Source organism: Lepidothrix coronata, unplaced genomic scaffold, assembly GCF_001604755.1.
Source record: "Lepidothrix coronata isolate B3197 unplaced genomic scaffold, Lepidothrix_coronata-1.0 Scaffold246, whole genome shotgun sequence".
Taxonomy (NCBI): domain Eukaryota; kingdom Metazoa; phylum Chordata; class Aves; order Passeriformes; family Pipridae; genus Lepidothrix; species Lepidothrix coronata.
This window is the reverse complement of record NW_016690426.1, coordinates 167470-184831: the sequence shown is the minus strand read 5'-3', so window position 1 is coordinate 184831 and position 17362 is coordinate 167470. Positions and strand designations below refer to the sequence as shown.

Below are 17362 nucleotides of genomic sequence, written 5' to 3'. Positions count from 1 at the left end.
ACCCTTATTACCTTCTCGCTCTCTACAACTCCGACAGGAGGGTGCAGCCAGGTAAGGATTGGTCTCTTCTCTTTGGTAACAAGTGACAGGACAAGAGGAAACAGCCTCAAGTTGCACCAAGGGAGGTTTAGGTGGGATATTAGGGACAATTTCTTCACTGGAAGGGTGATCAGGCATTGGCACAGGCTGCCAAGGACAGTGGTGGATGGAGTTCCCATCCCTGGAGGGATTTACAAGACCTGCAGAAGTGGCACTCAGGGACATGGGTTAGTGGTGGCCTTGGCAGTGCTGGGGGAACGGCTGGACTTGATCTCAGAGGGCTTTTTAAACCTTAATGATTCTATGATTCTATTCAATAAACATCATTATTATTAACGTTACAAATACCCCTGGACACCTGTCCCTTTGATCAGGGTCACTTTTCAGAGGTGTGTGCATTTACACCATTCCTGCTCCACACCTGCCCAGGGTACATCATCTCCTTTGAGGCAGCGGGGGCCGGGACCAAGCAGCATGAAGAGTGACACAGGTATGGCAGCACTCAATGCTTTGTGCAAGTCATCTTAGCCAGAGGGTTTAGCACAGCCCCCTGGTAACGGGGGAGCAGCAGAAGCGGGCGGGAGCTGCAGATGGGCAGCCACAAACCCACACCCACGTGGTGCGCGGCAGATGGCCATCCACCACTGCCTCTGACTCCCAAACACCATTTCCTAGCACTACCAAGTGAGAGCAGCAGTTTCTGTGATGAAAAAAACGTTTATACACACATGCACACAAATAATCAGTGCTTCATTCACTTCAAATAGAATTCACAGAAGCAGGATCTTTAGTAAAGGTCTTTTCTTATATGTTTGCCTTTGTCTTTTGTTTTGTATCCTTGTTCATGTCCACATCAAATGAATAAAAATACATTGTAGTTGGTTTACAAAGCATTCTCTTATAAAAAAAGCTGATGTGGGCCCTGAGATTAGCTCAGTTGGTTAGAGCATGGTGCTAATAACACCAAGGTTGTGGGTTTGATCCCTGTATGGATAATTCACTGGACTCGATGATCCCTGTGGGTCTCATCCAGCTCAGAATATTCCGTGATTCTGTAACTTGTTTGAAAGACAAAAACACAGAAAAGAAACAGCAGAGTTCTTATCATGGACTAGACCCACACTTGTTCAACTGCATGCCCAGAACAAAGGCACGACTCAATCTGCAAATCCTACATAGACATTTTTGTCATATAAACTGGCAGCAAACCTCAGCCGAACCTAGTGGGCACTAAAAGTGAGGAGGGGACTCTGAGGGATGGCATGGGGTCCCAGTATTCTCACTCAACTCAAAGAACAGAGGCATTTCAGGTGGCTGGACATTACAAACCCTTAGTGCTTAGAGTCCCTGGCTGATCACTTCAGTCGTTACAGGCTGCCCTCAGCTAAGGCAGGAATCTGATGGAGAACATCAGATTACTATAAAAGTTATATTTGGACTAAAAAATAGTATTCTGATTGGCTGTGCATAGATGAGTAGAAAACATGAGGAAAAATGCTGTTTTGCAGACTTCGGGGGAAAGAAGTGAAATCTTAAAAAAATTGACCAACTCTAAAAGTAAATTAATTTTTCTGCTGGCTTAAAAGAGTCTAAAAATAAGGATGTTTCACCAAAACAAATTATTAAGTGTATAAACATGAAAAGGAGTTTTCCCTCCAGCAAGCACTTGTACACCACAGACACTGAGTAACAACACTCAAGGAGCAAGTGCGCTCACAGCATGCTCCAAATTCACCATTTCAATTAGACAGTCAGTCCCTTAACAGATGATAATCCATCATTCCTCAGAGATTGCAGGAATACCAGCACTTCTTTTGGCACTCATCTGAGAGGAAGATGAGAAAACAATGTAAAGAAATGAAGGACAGGCAACACCCCTCTCCCCCCCAAAAAAATTTTTTTTGACATTAAACTTAATTATATTCCTCTGCTTTCCAGAACTGTTGTTATCCAATAAGCTCAGCAGAGGACGTAAGAAACAAATAAAGAAGCAACTCCTTCTGCATGAGGCCTGCAGTGGAATCCCCCGATCCCCCAAGCCATCCTAGGCAGACCTCACAAGCCCATACAAGACTTTGAAGATGAGCTGAAAATGCAGAATTATCCCCAACAACTGCATTCCGTTGGACTAAAGATCCACTTCATCCTGCACTCAAGAGAAACCAAGGTTACCTGGGAAGGGGTGTAGGAATACAGATCAGGTCAAGGTGAAACCACCACGTAACGCTCTCTACTACACCAACCCAAATACAGGGGTAACTTTTTCCTCTTCAATTCAATGTGCAACTAAAGTTGTAGTAAGTGCAACACAGCAAGTCAACATGGATTGATCATCACTGCACAGGGTTACTTACTGGGCTCCCCTGTCCATTCCCCCGTTCCCCATTCACCCTTGGTTGCTCCTCCATACCTTGTGAGCCTTGGGAAGCCAATCCCCTTGCCAAAAGACAAGACTGTGCTTTCCAAAACAACACCTGATCTCATCTGGAGTTTCCTTGCACCAACATAACACAATTAGTAATGTGCTGAGGGGAAATTTAAGAAGAGCAAACTAAAACAGGAAATGGTGTTAGCGCTGGCAAAGAGGAAGCTCCATAGTAAATCATTTAATTCTTAAGTGAAGTTAACCAAGGAATTTCTTTAGAACTTTTTAGAAACTCTTCAAAATGTTAAATCAATAAAGAGGACCCCCACAAAACAACTGTCTGTTGCCTAAGACTTTGCAGATACCGCACACACGAACTTTCCCTCTCAAAACCAGCACTAAAGCATTTCTTCCTGGATACGAAGCCCTACTGCAGCAGGCACAGTGCTCCATTACCTCTGCTGGCCTACAAGCCAGCTCCTGTCCTTTGGTGTCCTGCCAGGACTTCTCCTGTCAAATATGCCGTGTGCCAACACAAGCGGCAACACGAAACCCCGCGGAAATTCGTGCTGGTTTGGCTCTCGCAGGTCACTGCGTAACACGAGACAGCACGGGTGGTGGACACAGAACACAAACACAAACAAGCCTCCATGCACAAAGCAGGACCTTTAACAAGGAGAAGCTACTGGAATCAGGAGTCACTGTATTCCCACAGCCGGTGCTTGCGGGGTCGGCCGCTGTCCCCTTTCCCAACAGTGTGTCTGTGCCATGATGAGACTGTGATTTCTTCCCTCAAGCCCCATCCCAGGTTCAAGAAGTGAAGGTTCATCCGTAAAACTTCATCCGTTGCCTTAGTCCTCCCCCCAAAACACACAACCAATTAGCTATATTTAAGGTGTCATAGTGAAATGGATTTTAATCAAATACAATTTCTTTTTTTCCTCTTGCTGTTGCTTTGCTTTTTATGTACTTACCTGCTTGTCTGGCTTGCAACCAAATACCAGAATACAAACCAGCACAGCTGAGAACTGGGCAGCTAACACAAGTGGTGATTATTATGCCATAACACCAGTTATCTAAGTGCTTTGTGGTAGAAAGAGACATGGTTTAGGGGACAAACAAGGGGTACAGCCAGAGATCAGAATAAATACTGCTCTAAAGGGAAGTATTAACATATCCACCTGGAAAAGATGACAGGATTATCATTAAAGCACATTAAACAAAATCACTGCAGTTCACAACTGGAATATTTACAAGCTTTTTGGCTGATCTTTAGTATTTAAGAGTTGTAGAAATACCCTAACTGGAGACCAAATTCTTTCTTTCCTCTTCTGTCTTGCCCATAGCTTGTGCTGCTGCTCAGCATGGTTCAAGTGATGAATCTCCTCGCTGAATCCAGCCCAACTATATGTCACCCATTAAAAGAGAAGGGTGCACAAAGAGGAAAAGCAACACAAAGCCCAACACCCTCCATCACAGCCTACAGATATCAGCTCTGGCCCTCAGCTCTCACTCAGAAAGCTTTTATTCATAATACACACCATATGAAGACCAGGAGGAGGAAGCACTTGATCATTTCTGCCCCTCTGACCATCCATCTTGAGATAGCAATGCAAAGCACACGTGTGCCCTTGCACAACTTCCTTTTCACCAGCAAGAACCTTTTGGTTTTGTTAGTCCATGTCTCATTTTCTCCTGTTCACATTTCCAGCCTCGTGCCATCAGCCGCTTAGCTCTTCCCATTTCATCTCCAACCCTCCACCTTGCCACCTCTCTGTTCAGTACACTCAAGAACATACTGTTCCCACTTCCCAGGTCATTATTCTTCTTCTTGATACCAGCTCTGGATGGTGACCACCAAGATACAACACGCCCACGCCCTGCTCCTACCCTAAACTGAAAAGAATCAGCCAACATGGAATTCCAACAGCCAGGATGGACAGGGCTTGGATCAACCTGGCCAAGTGGAAGGTGTCCCTTTCCATGGCAGGGGGGTTGGAATGAAATGAGCTTTGAGGTCCCTTCCAACCCAAACCATCCTACAATTCTATGAATACCTCCTTTGCCAGGCATCATGGTGGCCAACTATTATTCTGAACTTCTTTTTCAACACCGATTTTCAGCCCATGCTAAACACAAGGTGCCTGCAAGCTCCAGTCTGTATGAAGGAGGTAGGGACTGTAGGAAGGGATGGGGGGAGTTGAATTTGGGAGACAACCAAAAGCCAGGTGTGCAGGGGAGCCGTACATCTTCTAAAGAGGACAACCAGAAAGACGGGTTATCAGCTTATTTTCTCCTTCCTCACATCTATGATCACAGTAATGCAAAGCCACAAGAATCCTTCTTCCACAGCATTTAACAGTATTAAAAACCACTGTGCCTCTAAACTTTCAGAAGCTAAATCCTAGACTTGCTAAGCTCAACAGCAAAATTCTCTGTGACCTCAGAAGTACCCAAAGTCAGCCCCAGCGTACTGAACACAAGTGCAAACATGGGCTAAACTAACCTGTGCCGATATTTACATAAATTTCCCTATATGTAAACAAATTAACATAGTCACCATATTTGATTGTACTTCTGTCTTCCATGACCAGTGAGTCAGAACTGCTGTTTATAGTTATTAGCAATACAACCCTGCAGTCAATCAGCACTGTCTTCACCCTGCGGAGGCGGCTGAAGCTCCAAAAAACCATCAGGAAATTGGGATGCACACCCCAGCTCCAGGACTGAACTGGGAGCATTAGTACTTGTCACAGGCAGCAATAGGAAATACTCCTCTTCAGAACTCTGAACTTAAAAATAGTATTTGAAAAGCAAATCTGTTATGAGAACAGAATTAAGCTACCGAGCTTCAAGTTGATCAAAGGATTTCTAATCCAGATTTCACTGTTAAAAAAAACCAACCAACAAACAACAAAAAACAAACCACCAAAAACACTTCAAAGCTGAGAAAAGGTACCTATTTTTTCTTTCCTGATAGCAAGGCACAGATTGAGCTCAGAGCTCCACCACAAAGACATGTTGCAGCTACAAAGAGCCTGGATGGGCAACTCCAGTTGCAGCAGCTCCACAGCTCCTTGGGGAAAGGGCTCCCAGCTCCCATCCCAGTGCACCATTCATGATCCCATGCCATTTTTCTCCTACTCCAGCAATATCTGGAACCATGCATGTTTTTTCCTCCTTATCACATGCTTTGAAGCCATTTTTCCAGTGCAAGCTTGTTCTCTTTTTCCCAATATTCCCTAAAACTTTTCCTGCAGGCACTCATTTCATCCAAGCCTTTCCAGTAGAGATCTATAACAAAGCAGCAAACAGGACAGAAACCAGGGGAACTGCCAAGGACAGATAGACCAAGGGTTCACTACTACATTTCCAGGTAAGCACAACGAACAACTTCAGGTCTGAGGTGCTGCACCTTAGATTGCTGTAATTTCCATCAGGTTTAAACTCTGTCCTAGAGTACCCCCAGTGACTAACCCAATACTTGAGCCTACTAGACCTGGTGGCTAATGACCAGGTAGGAATGATGAACTAGAAACCGGAGAGCCAGCCTGCCATCCCTGCCACCAAGAGGCATACGCTACCTCAAGGGTGAAAATCACTCCCATCTTCTGTTTTCCATCTCTTCTTGGACATTCAAATGGAGATACAAAACCAGTCTTGTGGTCTGATGACACAGAAAGGTCCCTGCATCTCCTCCAACACTTTTTCTTCCCCTCAATACTGAGGGGAAATACCAGGTCAGCATTCCCACAGGCAGCACCTCAGCTCAGTTTGCACTTGGAAGAGACCTTATGGATATGGAGCCTAACTCACAGAGTTTGACTTTGCTGCCACAGAAGCAGCAGACTGAAGCTCACACGCTACTTTAATTTTTACACCCAGCCACGGTCAGTATTCTGAAAGCAATAAACTATTTCAATACAAAACACAACTCAGGCACGTTCATGAGCTGTGATGGGAGCTGGCAGCCGATAAGGAACGGAAAATTATACACAAGGAAGAGACAAATAGGAAATTGAACACCTAAAAAAGCACAGAGGTCACCAATTTACTCGTTAAAAGAATCCATCAGCAAACAGGACAGTGCAATTCCTCAGGGAGCAGCCATAAAAGAGAAATCAAGAAGTCTTCAGGGCCGCCTCCATTTTTACTTATGGTTTTTATTCCTGAGGATATTCAGTCCCAACCAAGATCAAAAGTGGAGCTGATCTCACATGCTCAGAAAGCCCACAGATTTTGGGGGAATAATTTCCTCGGCATGGTTAATTCACCTGGGATCTTGTGTCTCACCTCTGCCTCTGACAAGGGTTGACAAAGGTTGGCAGAGACATCACCTTGGGAAGCAGCTAACACTGATTATGGCCAACAACAGCCTGTTTGTGCCTTTTCAAAGCATACCTCCATGCAAAAATGCCCCAGAAAAGAGAGCTGTTTATTCTGCATTTGGCTTGAGGCAAAAAAAATACAGGAACACAATTACCCTGGTATTTACTCTCCACTAAAAAGATAAGGGCTCCGACAACAAGAAAGAGCAAGTGGGTTTTTCATGTGCTTTCCCAGGATAGCAGCAGCTCTTGGGAAAGCAGAGTGGAAGAGAAGCGAGGAGGTATTGCCATCAGGATGCTATTCTCCATCACAGTCCTTTAACAATGGTAGGATCATTCCCGTATTTGAAAGAAAGTGCTTTATTTCAAAATCAGGTGTTTAGACTGGTGGGTTTTGTATTTTGGGGTTTCTTTTGGAAGGCAGGCAGCAAAAGCCAGCAGTTAAACAACTAATTCCCTTACTCGTCACAACAGGAGCAAAGAAATCCCTCCTCGTGCACTGAAGCCAACATAAACCCCAGAAAAACAGAGAGTCCTTGACCCATCACACTTAATGAATGTTCTCAGTGAACTTCACCTCGTTCTCTGTAGTCTCCTCTTGCCCTGTACCACTGCCCAACCTGTTCTGCCTACGAAGGAAGGCCAGGGCAGGGCCTGGAAGGGTTTGGAGCAATTTTTCACCCAGCAGCAACATCGCCATGTGCTGATTCTGCCACATTCACTATTGATTCAACCTCAGCACCCTCGGAAGACCAAAGCCCCGGGGCTCTGCCCAGCTGCTCTTCCCTGACTCCCGAGGAACGCCGTCCAGCTCCCGAGGCTGGCGGGGCAGGCCGTGGCGGCAGGGGCAGGCCGTGGCGGCAGGGGCAGGCCGTGGGGGCAGAGGCAGGCCGTGCTGGTGGGGCAGGCCGTGGGGGCAGGGGCAGGCCGTGGGGGCAGAGGCAGGCCGTGCTGGTGGGGCAGGTCGTGCTGGAGGGGCAGGCCGTAGGGGCAGAGGCAGGCCGTGGTGGCAGGGCAGGCCGTGCTGGCGGGGCAGGCCGTGGGGGCAGAGGCAGGCCGTGTTGGAGGGGCAGGCCGTGCTGGCGGGGCAGGCCGTGCTGGCGGGGCAGGCCGTGCCGGGGGGTGCCCGGCCGGCAGCCAAGGCCGCCACCCCGGGCAGTGCCGGGCGGGGAGGGCAGGGAGGGCCCGGGCAGGCACATCCTCCCCCAGCCCTGCCGGGGCAGCTGAATCAGCGGGGCGATGGCTATCGCTGCTGACACAGAGCCGCAGTAAATCACCACCTCTCCGGAGCAACGAGGAAGTTGCAGGGGTGACTGAGTCATCCTCCGTCCTGACGCCATTCCCGGAGCGGAGCCACGTACATCCCCCGGCTCTGGGCTGTGCCCGGGGCCCAAAAATAGCCTTCAAGCCAAATCCTGCAGTCATCACTCAAAGCTGAAACGCTTTTATTTACACTCAGCAAGAACCCACGTATGTTTTTGACAATGCTAAGAGTAACCAGTGCTTAAATTATTTGCCTAGCAAAGGAGTTTATTTAACTACAAGAATTACACCAAGTATGCAATGTTTTCTGACCCACATAGAAGCTAATAATTTGCATTTTATGGAACCACTTTGCATAGACAACCCATCTTAATGGCCAACGACTTGCTGTACAAAAATTAATAATTGAAAAGCAACCTGTCAGCACTGTTATTTGTGTTACAGGTAACTCACAAACCTCATTAAATTGTAGTATTAAATTTCTAACGACCTTCTGGAAAGCTGCTCACTCCGAGACTTTTTTTTTAAGGCATGAGTTCTCAGAATGGCAAGCAATTGCGAAGAAAGTATGTGACAGCTACCCATAGTGGGAGAGGCCAGGCAAAAATCCTGTCAGAAAGATGTCAGCCTGATCCCTCAGTGACTTTGACTTCATGAATCCCCCCTCTCTCCAGCCAGTCACTTGACCGAGCTTCTCTCACAAATTTCTGCCTTAATGCCAGATTAATCCTACTTCATCCAGTCCCCAGACATCTAAGAAGCTCCAGCTCTTTTTCTCTCAAATCATTGGCTTTTAAACTATTTCTGTTGCAGCACCCAAGCATTTGCTGTGGATGAAAAAAGGCTCAAAGACTAGCACAGAAGTGTAATGGCAAACAAAAATTACATTGCAAAGCCTGGGATTTTCACAGTCTTAGGGAAATTAGGTCCCCTGAATCCCATGGCAACTTAGAGAAGAGTCGAGTGCATAATTTTCCATTATGCTTGTAAAAAAATCCCCAAATAAACATACAACTAAATGCAGCTTCACAAGGCTGAGCATTTATTATTCTCCTAAAATGCTGTTACTAAGCCTGAGGCCTCTTATCCCATGTTTTAATGTTTTATTTTTTAGAAAACAGTCTCTCTCTTGCCAAAACATCCAAGAGTGGTAGTTATAGGAAAATCCACCTCAGAGTGCTGTCTTGGGGAAGAACAACAAACCAACCCCATATTCCGGGCTCACACCCACCCCGACCCGCCCGTCGGTGCCGCGCCGCTCCGGCCGCTCCGTCCCGCCGAAGGGCCCGTCTGTGTTGGGGTGACAGTCCCTGCTCACTGCTGACGTCTCTGCTCGGGGCTGTGCCGCGCTCCCCCGGACACAATCTGCTCCAGAACATGCACACTTGGCTGTTGCCGTTTCAAAAGCCTGCCTGGCGTATTTCTGCAGACTGAAACAGGAGGATTTTGGGGCAGCCAGGGGCTGGTTCATCTCGCCATGAACGCCTGTGGGTGTCATTCACGCAGCTCTTCCAAACAAAACATTTTCACTGCGATAGCAAAGGCAAACTTCCCCAAAACCAATCTGTTTGGTGGTTAATTAGTATCCTCTGCTGCAACCTTGGAGACAAAAGAAAGAAGCGCTCCCCTCCTCCCACGAGCATCAGGACTTTTTAATCTCAAAGATACACCTTATCTGACGTGTCCAAAGCAGAACAGATACAGCTCCCTCTTATTATTTTCTTAAACGGAGCAAAACCAACAGAAATTGTGTCAGGAGCTTGTTCATTGGGAGGTTTTGATTTTCATTTCAGTAGTACTGGCTGATAGACTCCCACACTTGAAAACCAGGGAGTAATTTAAAAAACATAAATTGTAAGAAAAAACAATTATATCCATTAGAACTTTGAGTGGTAAAAATAATAGAGACAGTATTAGAAAATTCTGGTTGGCTTTTCTTTCACCCACTAATAAAACAAGTCCCTGGAGTACTCATAGGTGCTTCTCCTCTCTGCATTTCTGTGGCAGGCGAAGGGGAGAGCCAGCTCTGCTCCCCTGGATTCAGTCCGGCTTATTCAGCAGCTTCAGCTCTGCTGTTTCAGATTCCTGCAAAAATAAAGGCTCAGAAGAGAAAGCTGAGCCTCTGGGCATCCCCCAGACTGCAGCTACTGCGTGTCCGTAAGAGGCACAACGGCGCTGGAAGGAGAGGAGCAGTACCCTGTCCTTCAGCATCACATGGCTGGCCACGCTCAGCAGCCCAAACCACAGCTTTGAACATCCCACTTCAGAGGACGCCCTGATGCCCAGGGCGGCTTCCCAGGGACGGAGTGCTGGGCAAATCCATCAGCAGCAAAAGCCCAAACTCCTGCACAATCTGTCGGTACATTTACTGCACGTCAGCCGTGCTCCCTTCGAGATGCAGCTGGGACGAGCAGGCCTGTAGACAAAATTAAGCGGCAGGATCCAAACCGGCTATTGCCAGATCAGAGAAACATCTTAGTCATCCCTCAAAGTTGAAGCTGAAATGGGCTTACAGCCCATTACCAGCCCTTAAAAAGACAGCATTTGTTTTGGTTTACAAGCCAATTCTTCCCTCAGACTGTTTTCCACTGGAGATGTGCAAATATCCAATATTCAGAGCTTTACTGAATAGCAATTTAAAAGGAATTCTCCAAACACAAAGGCAAACTTCAACAAGCCTGCTTCCCCAGGAACAGCACACCAACATCACAAACCTGCAAAGGGCACAGAAAATGGTGCTGCCACTCTAAGAAAGGGAATGAGAGCAAGCTGTTCCTCGCTCTGTCTTCCTGCAAAAACAATCTCCCTGCCCAATATCCAGAATTGCACAGGCTCCACAAATCTAATTACCCACGACTCCAAAATGCAGAGCTCTGTCTGCCAAACATACAAAAACATTAAAGTTGTTTTGCTTTTATGAATAAAATCTCAGGATGGGATGAGATAAAAATCCTAAGGAGGAAAGTCTAAGAGGTAAGTCCCTCCCCCTCCCCGAATAAAGAGCTGTCTTTGTGTGGATAAACTGGGCAACCTGGATAAACTTCTCCTTGTTTATTATAAAAGCACAAGTTCACCAAGGTCCTTTTATGTCCTGATGTATGAAATGATTCCAGCTACGTATCGTTTCACAGAGTCAAAGGGGTGAGGCTACGTATGGTATTTATAGATACGTTCAGGGCCAGAATTTTGGTTAGCAACAACATAGTTACGGCCTCGACACCTAACACACGCTTTTTGGAAAATGCCCATCTGTATATATAGATCCTGGAATATTTTCCCTATTAAATACATATTTCAAGTGAACTTGCTTTTTATCTTTGTCCAAACTTGATGTATAAAGTCTGTTCTTTTCTGTTACAAATACAGAGACAGAAGGAAAACAAACTTTCACAGTAAGGAAAAACCCTGATGCCATCCTGATGCTTTCAGACATGTTCACTGCTTTGGTTTTTTTTTTAATTAGCAATAACACTCTATTCTCAAAAACTGGACCTCAGATTTACTAAGCACATGCCACACATTAAGAGATGAATCCTTGCAAGCAACTCAAACCACAGACAACAGTGCTCTACAAAAAACCCAGAAAGAATGGTTTTCCTTTATTCAGATAAAAAATTAGGAGCTCACAATGGTTTAAAAATCTGTTTCTCCAAACCTCTAATCCAGAGCCCTGCCTAAAGGCTGTTCAAGACTGGACCAATACAATACTCCAGTTAAATCACTTGGCACTGGCATCTCTTCACTCCAGAATTACCCTTCTTTGAAGCAAGTGACAGCAGACACACAGGCAAGGGATGCTGTTGGATTAACACTGTTGCACAGATCTTATCCATATGCATATACTGTTTTGTGTATAGCATCATTATGTAAGTGTCTCTATTTTTAAAACAAAAAGAAAACATTTGTCTGGTCAGCCTCTACTAATATCCCACCCATAAACCAGTAAGCTGAAATTCCACCCACTTTAATCATAAGTTTACAGGCTTACGGGTGGAATAACAATAGAAATGACAAGATTAAGATTTTCTGTTTGCTTTAAAAACATGAAAATTCTACCCATTTTTATCAGCAGGATTTCAGAAGCTGCCACAATAAGAGCACTGGAACAGGCTCTCCAGGGAAGTGGTCACAGCCTCAAGCCTGCCAGAGTTTAAGGAGCATTTGGAAAATGCTCTCAGGAATGGTGGGACTGTGGGGGTGTCCTGTGCAGGGCCAGGAGTTGGACGTGATAATCCTGGTGGGTGTCTTCCAACTTAGGATATTCTATGATTCCAGTAATAAATTAGCAACCTTTGAAGGGCTTTTTTTAACACATCAAACACAACTGCCATTACCACCAGTATAGAAGTCTAGTACAACACCGTCTGTGACCCAGAGGGCTCCTGTAACCCAGACAGTCCCCTGGATCACCAGGACAAAAACAAATACTGTAGGTCAATTCACAGGCAAAGGATGCTGCTTCCCTGCCACATAAAGGAAAAGAGGAATTTAAACCACAACTTTGTTAACACCCATCTATTCCTGAAATGGTCGAGGATGGCCTGGTGGAAGCCAACCTACAGAACAATTCAGGGATTCAGTCACTGTTTTCACTTAATTGGAATCTGTATTTCTTAACTTCTAACTCTTAAATAGAGTTCTTAAATTCTGTTCTACGCATCCTTCCACATCCCTACAATGTTGCACCAGACTCCTTGCAAAATTTTACTTCAGGAAATCTTCAAACAACATTGGTGAAGTTGGTCCTTGGCAAGTAGGAACCCTTTTGTCGTCTGAGTCGCTGCAAATCAAGATTTACCACAACGTGTGTACAGGACGAACAGCTGCAGAAATCACATAATTTCTTCTATTTTAACACTTTTTTGCATGCAATCACTAAATATGACAGCCATAATGGTACCTATTTATGAAAGGTGACTGTAAATGAGGCTGGAAGCCTGCCTGACTGCAAACATATAGCAGTTATCTCTATATATGTTCTAAGATCTGTTAACATCCCCATATATAGTCTGTTTCTGTGTGAAAATCTAAAAAGAAAGATATTCTTCCACAATTCAGATAAAATCACAGGCACTTGAAATGGCAAGCTGTAAAATGAATAAAATCAAATCCTTTTCAGACTGCACAATTATACCAAGAAGTTCACCAACACAGGAGGCTGTGAACACTAAAGCCATAAAGTTTTTCAAAACAAATTAAGACATTTTTAAGAGCAGACAATCCATCAGCAGCTATTAAACACAACAGCCTCACTGGAACTGCCAGCCCAAAGATTTCCTAGAGTAATGACCACTGGAAGGGTTTACCAGCAGGACAACTCTGGAGTTACAGTTTTCCTATGAACCAGAAAGTGGCCCCAACATTAAAGCTACTGAGCTAGACACATCTCTAGTCCAGCCAAGAATAACTGTTCTTACTCCATTCACAAAATTGAAGGTGACAAGATCCCAACCTGTTAATAAATTAGAGCTGAAGTAAACTAATACCAGTAATAGCCTTAACATTACTGAGTGCATATCACATCCCATACCACCTCCTCTGAACATCCGACAATAACAGAGCCTTAACAATGTTAGCTGTTCCCCAAAATCCCTCTCTTAGATTCCAGTGTACCCTAAATGTGCTTGTGTACATTTATCACAAATATGTTATACAGCACACACAGCAGCCAGTAGCACAGTGAGAGACATTTGCAAGTGCCTGTGAAATCCCTTTGCAGTTAGATGTTTGCTTATATAGAATTAAACATGGTCAGCAAGGAAATAAGTAATAATAATAATATTAATAAACCCTTTCCGGAGTACTTTTGAATGTGTATCCAAAATGTAGTCCTGTTCCATCATCTGCTGAAGGATGGAAAAGCAGCATCCTGAAGGGTATCTTACCTTTTCCTGAATGAGAGGAAGGTTGGAAGGGCTCAGGCTCCACACCAACATGAAGGCCTCCAGAAAACTGACTGCCGGAGTCAGTTATTCCTCCTTTCTCCCAAACACTCGATGCCACCACATATTGTATTTTTAGAGCAAGGTCCACCTTCCAGAGCACCAGAGCCCACACCAGAGCACCGTGGTACAACCGCAGAGCGGGGTCTGAGCGTGCACAGACGCGGAGAGGTCCCTGCTGACAAACACCTCCCTCTCCTCCCCACGCTCTGGCTACTTCGCCATCCCAGGCTTCCACCTTCCCCTTTCAGCTCTTATCTCTCCCAGCAGGGTCTCACCTCCGGTACAGCATCGATGCCTATGCGCCATCACCTCCTCTCTGAGCACGTTCAGGGAGACAAGCCTCAAAAACCCCCCCTGCAGCAACGCTGCCCCCACGACAACGAGGGGAAACGGCCAACTAATAACGGACCCGTTGAGGGGCTGCCAGCTTCAGCAAATGTGGCTGGAATTGTATTTTTTTTTAATTTAGAAAGCTTCCAGTTGAGTACTGGGTCATCTTCCTTGACCCAACACCTGGACTGCAACAGCACAAAGCCTGCACAGCACCCTGAGCACCCCAGGCTGTGCACAAAGATGTTCACCCAGGCCTTTGCTTGTCAACTAAATGAAGCTGAAAGTAAGTTTGCCCATGCGTGCAAGCAGCACCTAAGGCACTGCAGAAGCTCCTGGAGCACAGACAATCGATAGCAAGTACATTATGATCCCAAGGAGTTTACTAAAAACTTATTTAGTACGTTACTGTGCCCACTCATTGCGTTTTCGTCCAATACCCCGACTGCAGCAGATCTGCCCGATGTAAACAATCGCCCTAATCCACGCTGTTCTATGGATCGTATTTACCCCAAGCTGAACGATCATTTCAACCTTTGTTAATCTGATTGCATAACAAACCACAGCAGCCTTAAATAACCAAGCTGCTCTCTCCAGCAGGGGTTAGTTGAAATCAGTCATTTCAGCACCTTGCTTCTTTTAAAAAACAAAACAAACAAGATCATGGAGAAAGCAGAAGATAAAAGCACCTGGCGGATCATGGAGAAATAAGAAAATAAAAGCACCTGGTCACCGCTTTCACAGCCAACTCCCGTACACATCACAGCGTGCAGATGCCATGTAGTAACTTCACACCTGGTGTAGGCTGCGAGCACAAGGTAAAGCAAAATGTTTTCAACCACTGAACAATATTGTGCAATCGAAGCACATTCTGCTGGATCTTATTCACAGCTCCAGCGCAGGCTCGTAAGCAAACTATACAGCGTGGATTTTCAAAACAAGTAATTGCACGTATATAAACAAAGGCTGTAACTGACATGGCAGATCCTATAAAAGCTTATCTAGCTCATGACGTCACGCCCATAAATTACAACCTAAAGCACCAGTGCCAAACTGCTCCCACCCTCCCACCCCAAAATGATGGTGATTAATATCAAACCCTGCTCATCCGTGCCTGCGCCTCTTGGGAATAAACACACACGAAGTACCTCCCGAGACAGAGTAGTATTTAAAGAGTCTTCAGACAATGAGAAGATTTATAATTATTATTGCATTGCATCATCACAAAGCCTTAAACAAATCAAGCTGCCTCATCATACAACGCCTAAGATAATATAAGGTTCAACAACATCAAGCAGTATCGGTGCACTCCGCTTGTACCAAATGGCAAACAGCCCCAGCCCCCCATGCACAGGGATCTCCAGAAACGAGGAGCCTTAGTGCTATTATCAAACAGCAAGTTGGAGAGGCAAACCCAAAACATACAGATTTCTTTCAACAGACTCAGGACCGGAATGTTTCCATTGAAATCCAACCAACCAGGGCATGGGGAACGTGAAGGGCAGGTAAGTGGGAAACTGAATTCAGCATTTCTCAGTTTTAGTTCGCTGGTCCCTGAGCAGGTTGGGAGAAATCATGGTGGTATCGAGAGCTAATATGAAACTACCTATTGATGACAGCCACCTTTCCACAGCACGCAACAGAATTCCTCCTCGGGAATGAGAGGAGGCTGCCCATGGAGCCTGCCTCCCCGCAGAACTTGCAGACAAGATGGGCAGCAGCAAACGACTCTCTAACTACCACACTCCTGAATACCTTTGTAAGGGAAAGCAAGCCAAGTATCTCTGGTCCAGGCATAAATATCTGCTCCTCCGAGGCCGCAGCTACCCACAAATAATTGTTAATTATCCCAGTGCCCCTCCGATCCGCCTGCGCCAGGGAACTACCCACACAGCAGGCCCTGCACCAGGGAAGACAGAGGCTCCGCCGAGCCTGTCCACGCCAGCTGGGTCTGTGCCGTCTCCATCACGCTCTGCCCGCACCGAATTCACCATTTCTGCGCGGTATTACCGATCTGACATCACGCCAGTGCAAGCACAGCCTGACATCTACAGTTAACTCGGGGATGGTGTAAGTGCCGCCCGGCTCGCAGGCGTTCCGTGTGGCAATACGCGGCTGCCGAACATCGAGAAAGAAGGCAGATATATATAGATGTAGATACAGACAGCTACAGAGATCCATATATAACGCCTGGCACAGAGCGGCTCGCAGGGACCGGCCCGCTCCCCGCAGCAGAGCCCCCCGCCCGCGGCGCGGCCCCCGCGCTGTGCCCGCCCCGGGGGCTCCGGCCCGGGGGCTCCGCCGCCCCCCGCAGCCATTCCCCGGAGAACCCGCTCCGCGTACAAAGCCCGGCGGGCCATGAATAAAACATCGCCCCGAGGAGGCGGCGGGGTGGGGGGGTGGTCGGCATTCGGAGAAATTGGGGAAAGAATGGAAAGGCTGCGCGGGGACGCGGCGGCGGGAACGGCCCCGCGGGGTGGGGCGGGGGAGGCTCCCCCCGGACCCCGACCCGACCCGACCCGCCCGGCCCCGGGGGTCTCACCTCGGCAGCCGCCGCTCGGAGCGGCTCCCCCGGGCTGGCGCGGGCGGGAGGCGCGGGGCACCGGCGGCTCCAACTCGGTGTGCGGCGGCGGCGGGCGCGGAGCGGCCTCTCCGGGGAGCGGGGCGGGCCGGGGCGGGCCCGGGGCGGGGCGGGGCGGAAGGGGCGCGGCCGGGCGGGCGGAACGGGCCGGGGGAGCGGGCGCAGCCATGTCCTTCTGCTCCTTCCTGGGCGGGGGCGCGCCCGGCCGTCACCGCGGAGGAGGAGCCGCCGCCCGGCCGAGCCCCGCGGGGCGCGGGGGCAGCTCCGGCATCCCGCCTCCCGCGTCCCGCATCCCGCGTCCCGCATCCCGCGTCCCGCGTCCCGCATCCCGCATCCCGCGTCCCGCGTCCCGCATCCCGCGTGGGGACCCCGCGGCTCCCGCGGCACCGCAGGGAAGCGGCGCGCTGAGGTGGGAGAGCACCAGGCGTCCAGGGGAGGTCAGAGATGCTCAAATAGAGAACCGCAGAATCGTCAGGGACCTCTTGGAGATCGTCCGGTCCGACCTCACTGC

General features: G+C 47.5%; 1 protein-coding gene across 2 annotated transcripts in view; it reads right to left on the bottom strand.

Annotated features, from left to right (window-relative positions):
- The window catches only part of CUNH1orf21 (chromosome unknown C1orf21 homolog), a 114178-nt gene extending 97267 nt beyond the window's left edge, over positions 1 to 16911 (bottom strand). Inside the window, exon 1 of one of the 2 annotated variants that reach the window (XM_017834952.1) lies at positions 16825 to 16911. The gene's annotated coding sequence lies outside the window, so the exon portion shown is untranslated. Of the gene's footprint in view, positions 1 to 16812 lie in introns of both variants that reach the window. The other variant, XM_017834951.1, reaches the window with a different exon arrangement.
- Between the last annotated feature and the right edge of the window lie 451 nt (positions 16912 to 17362).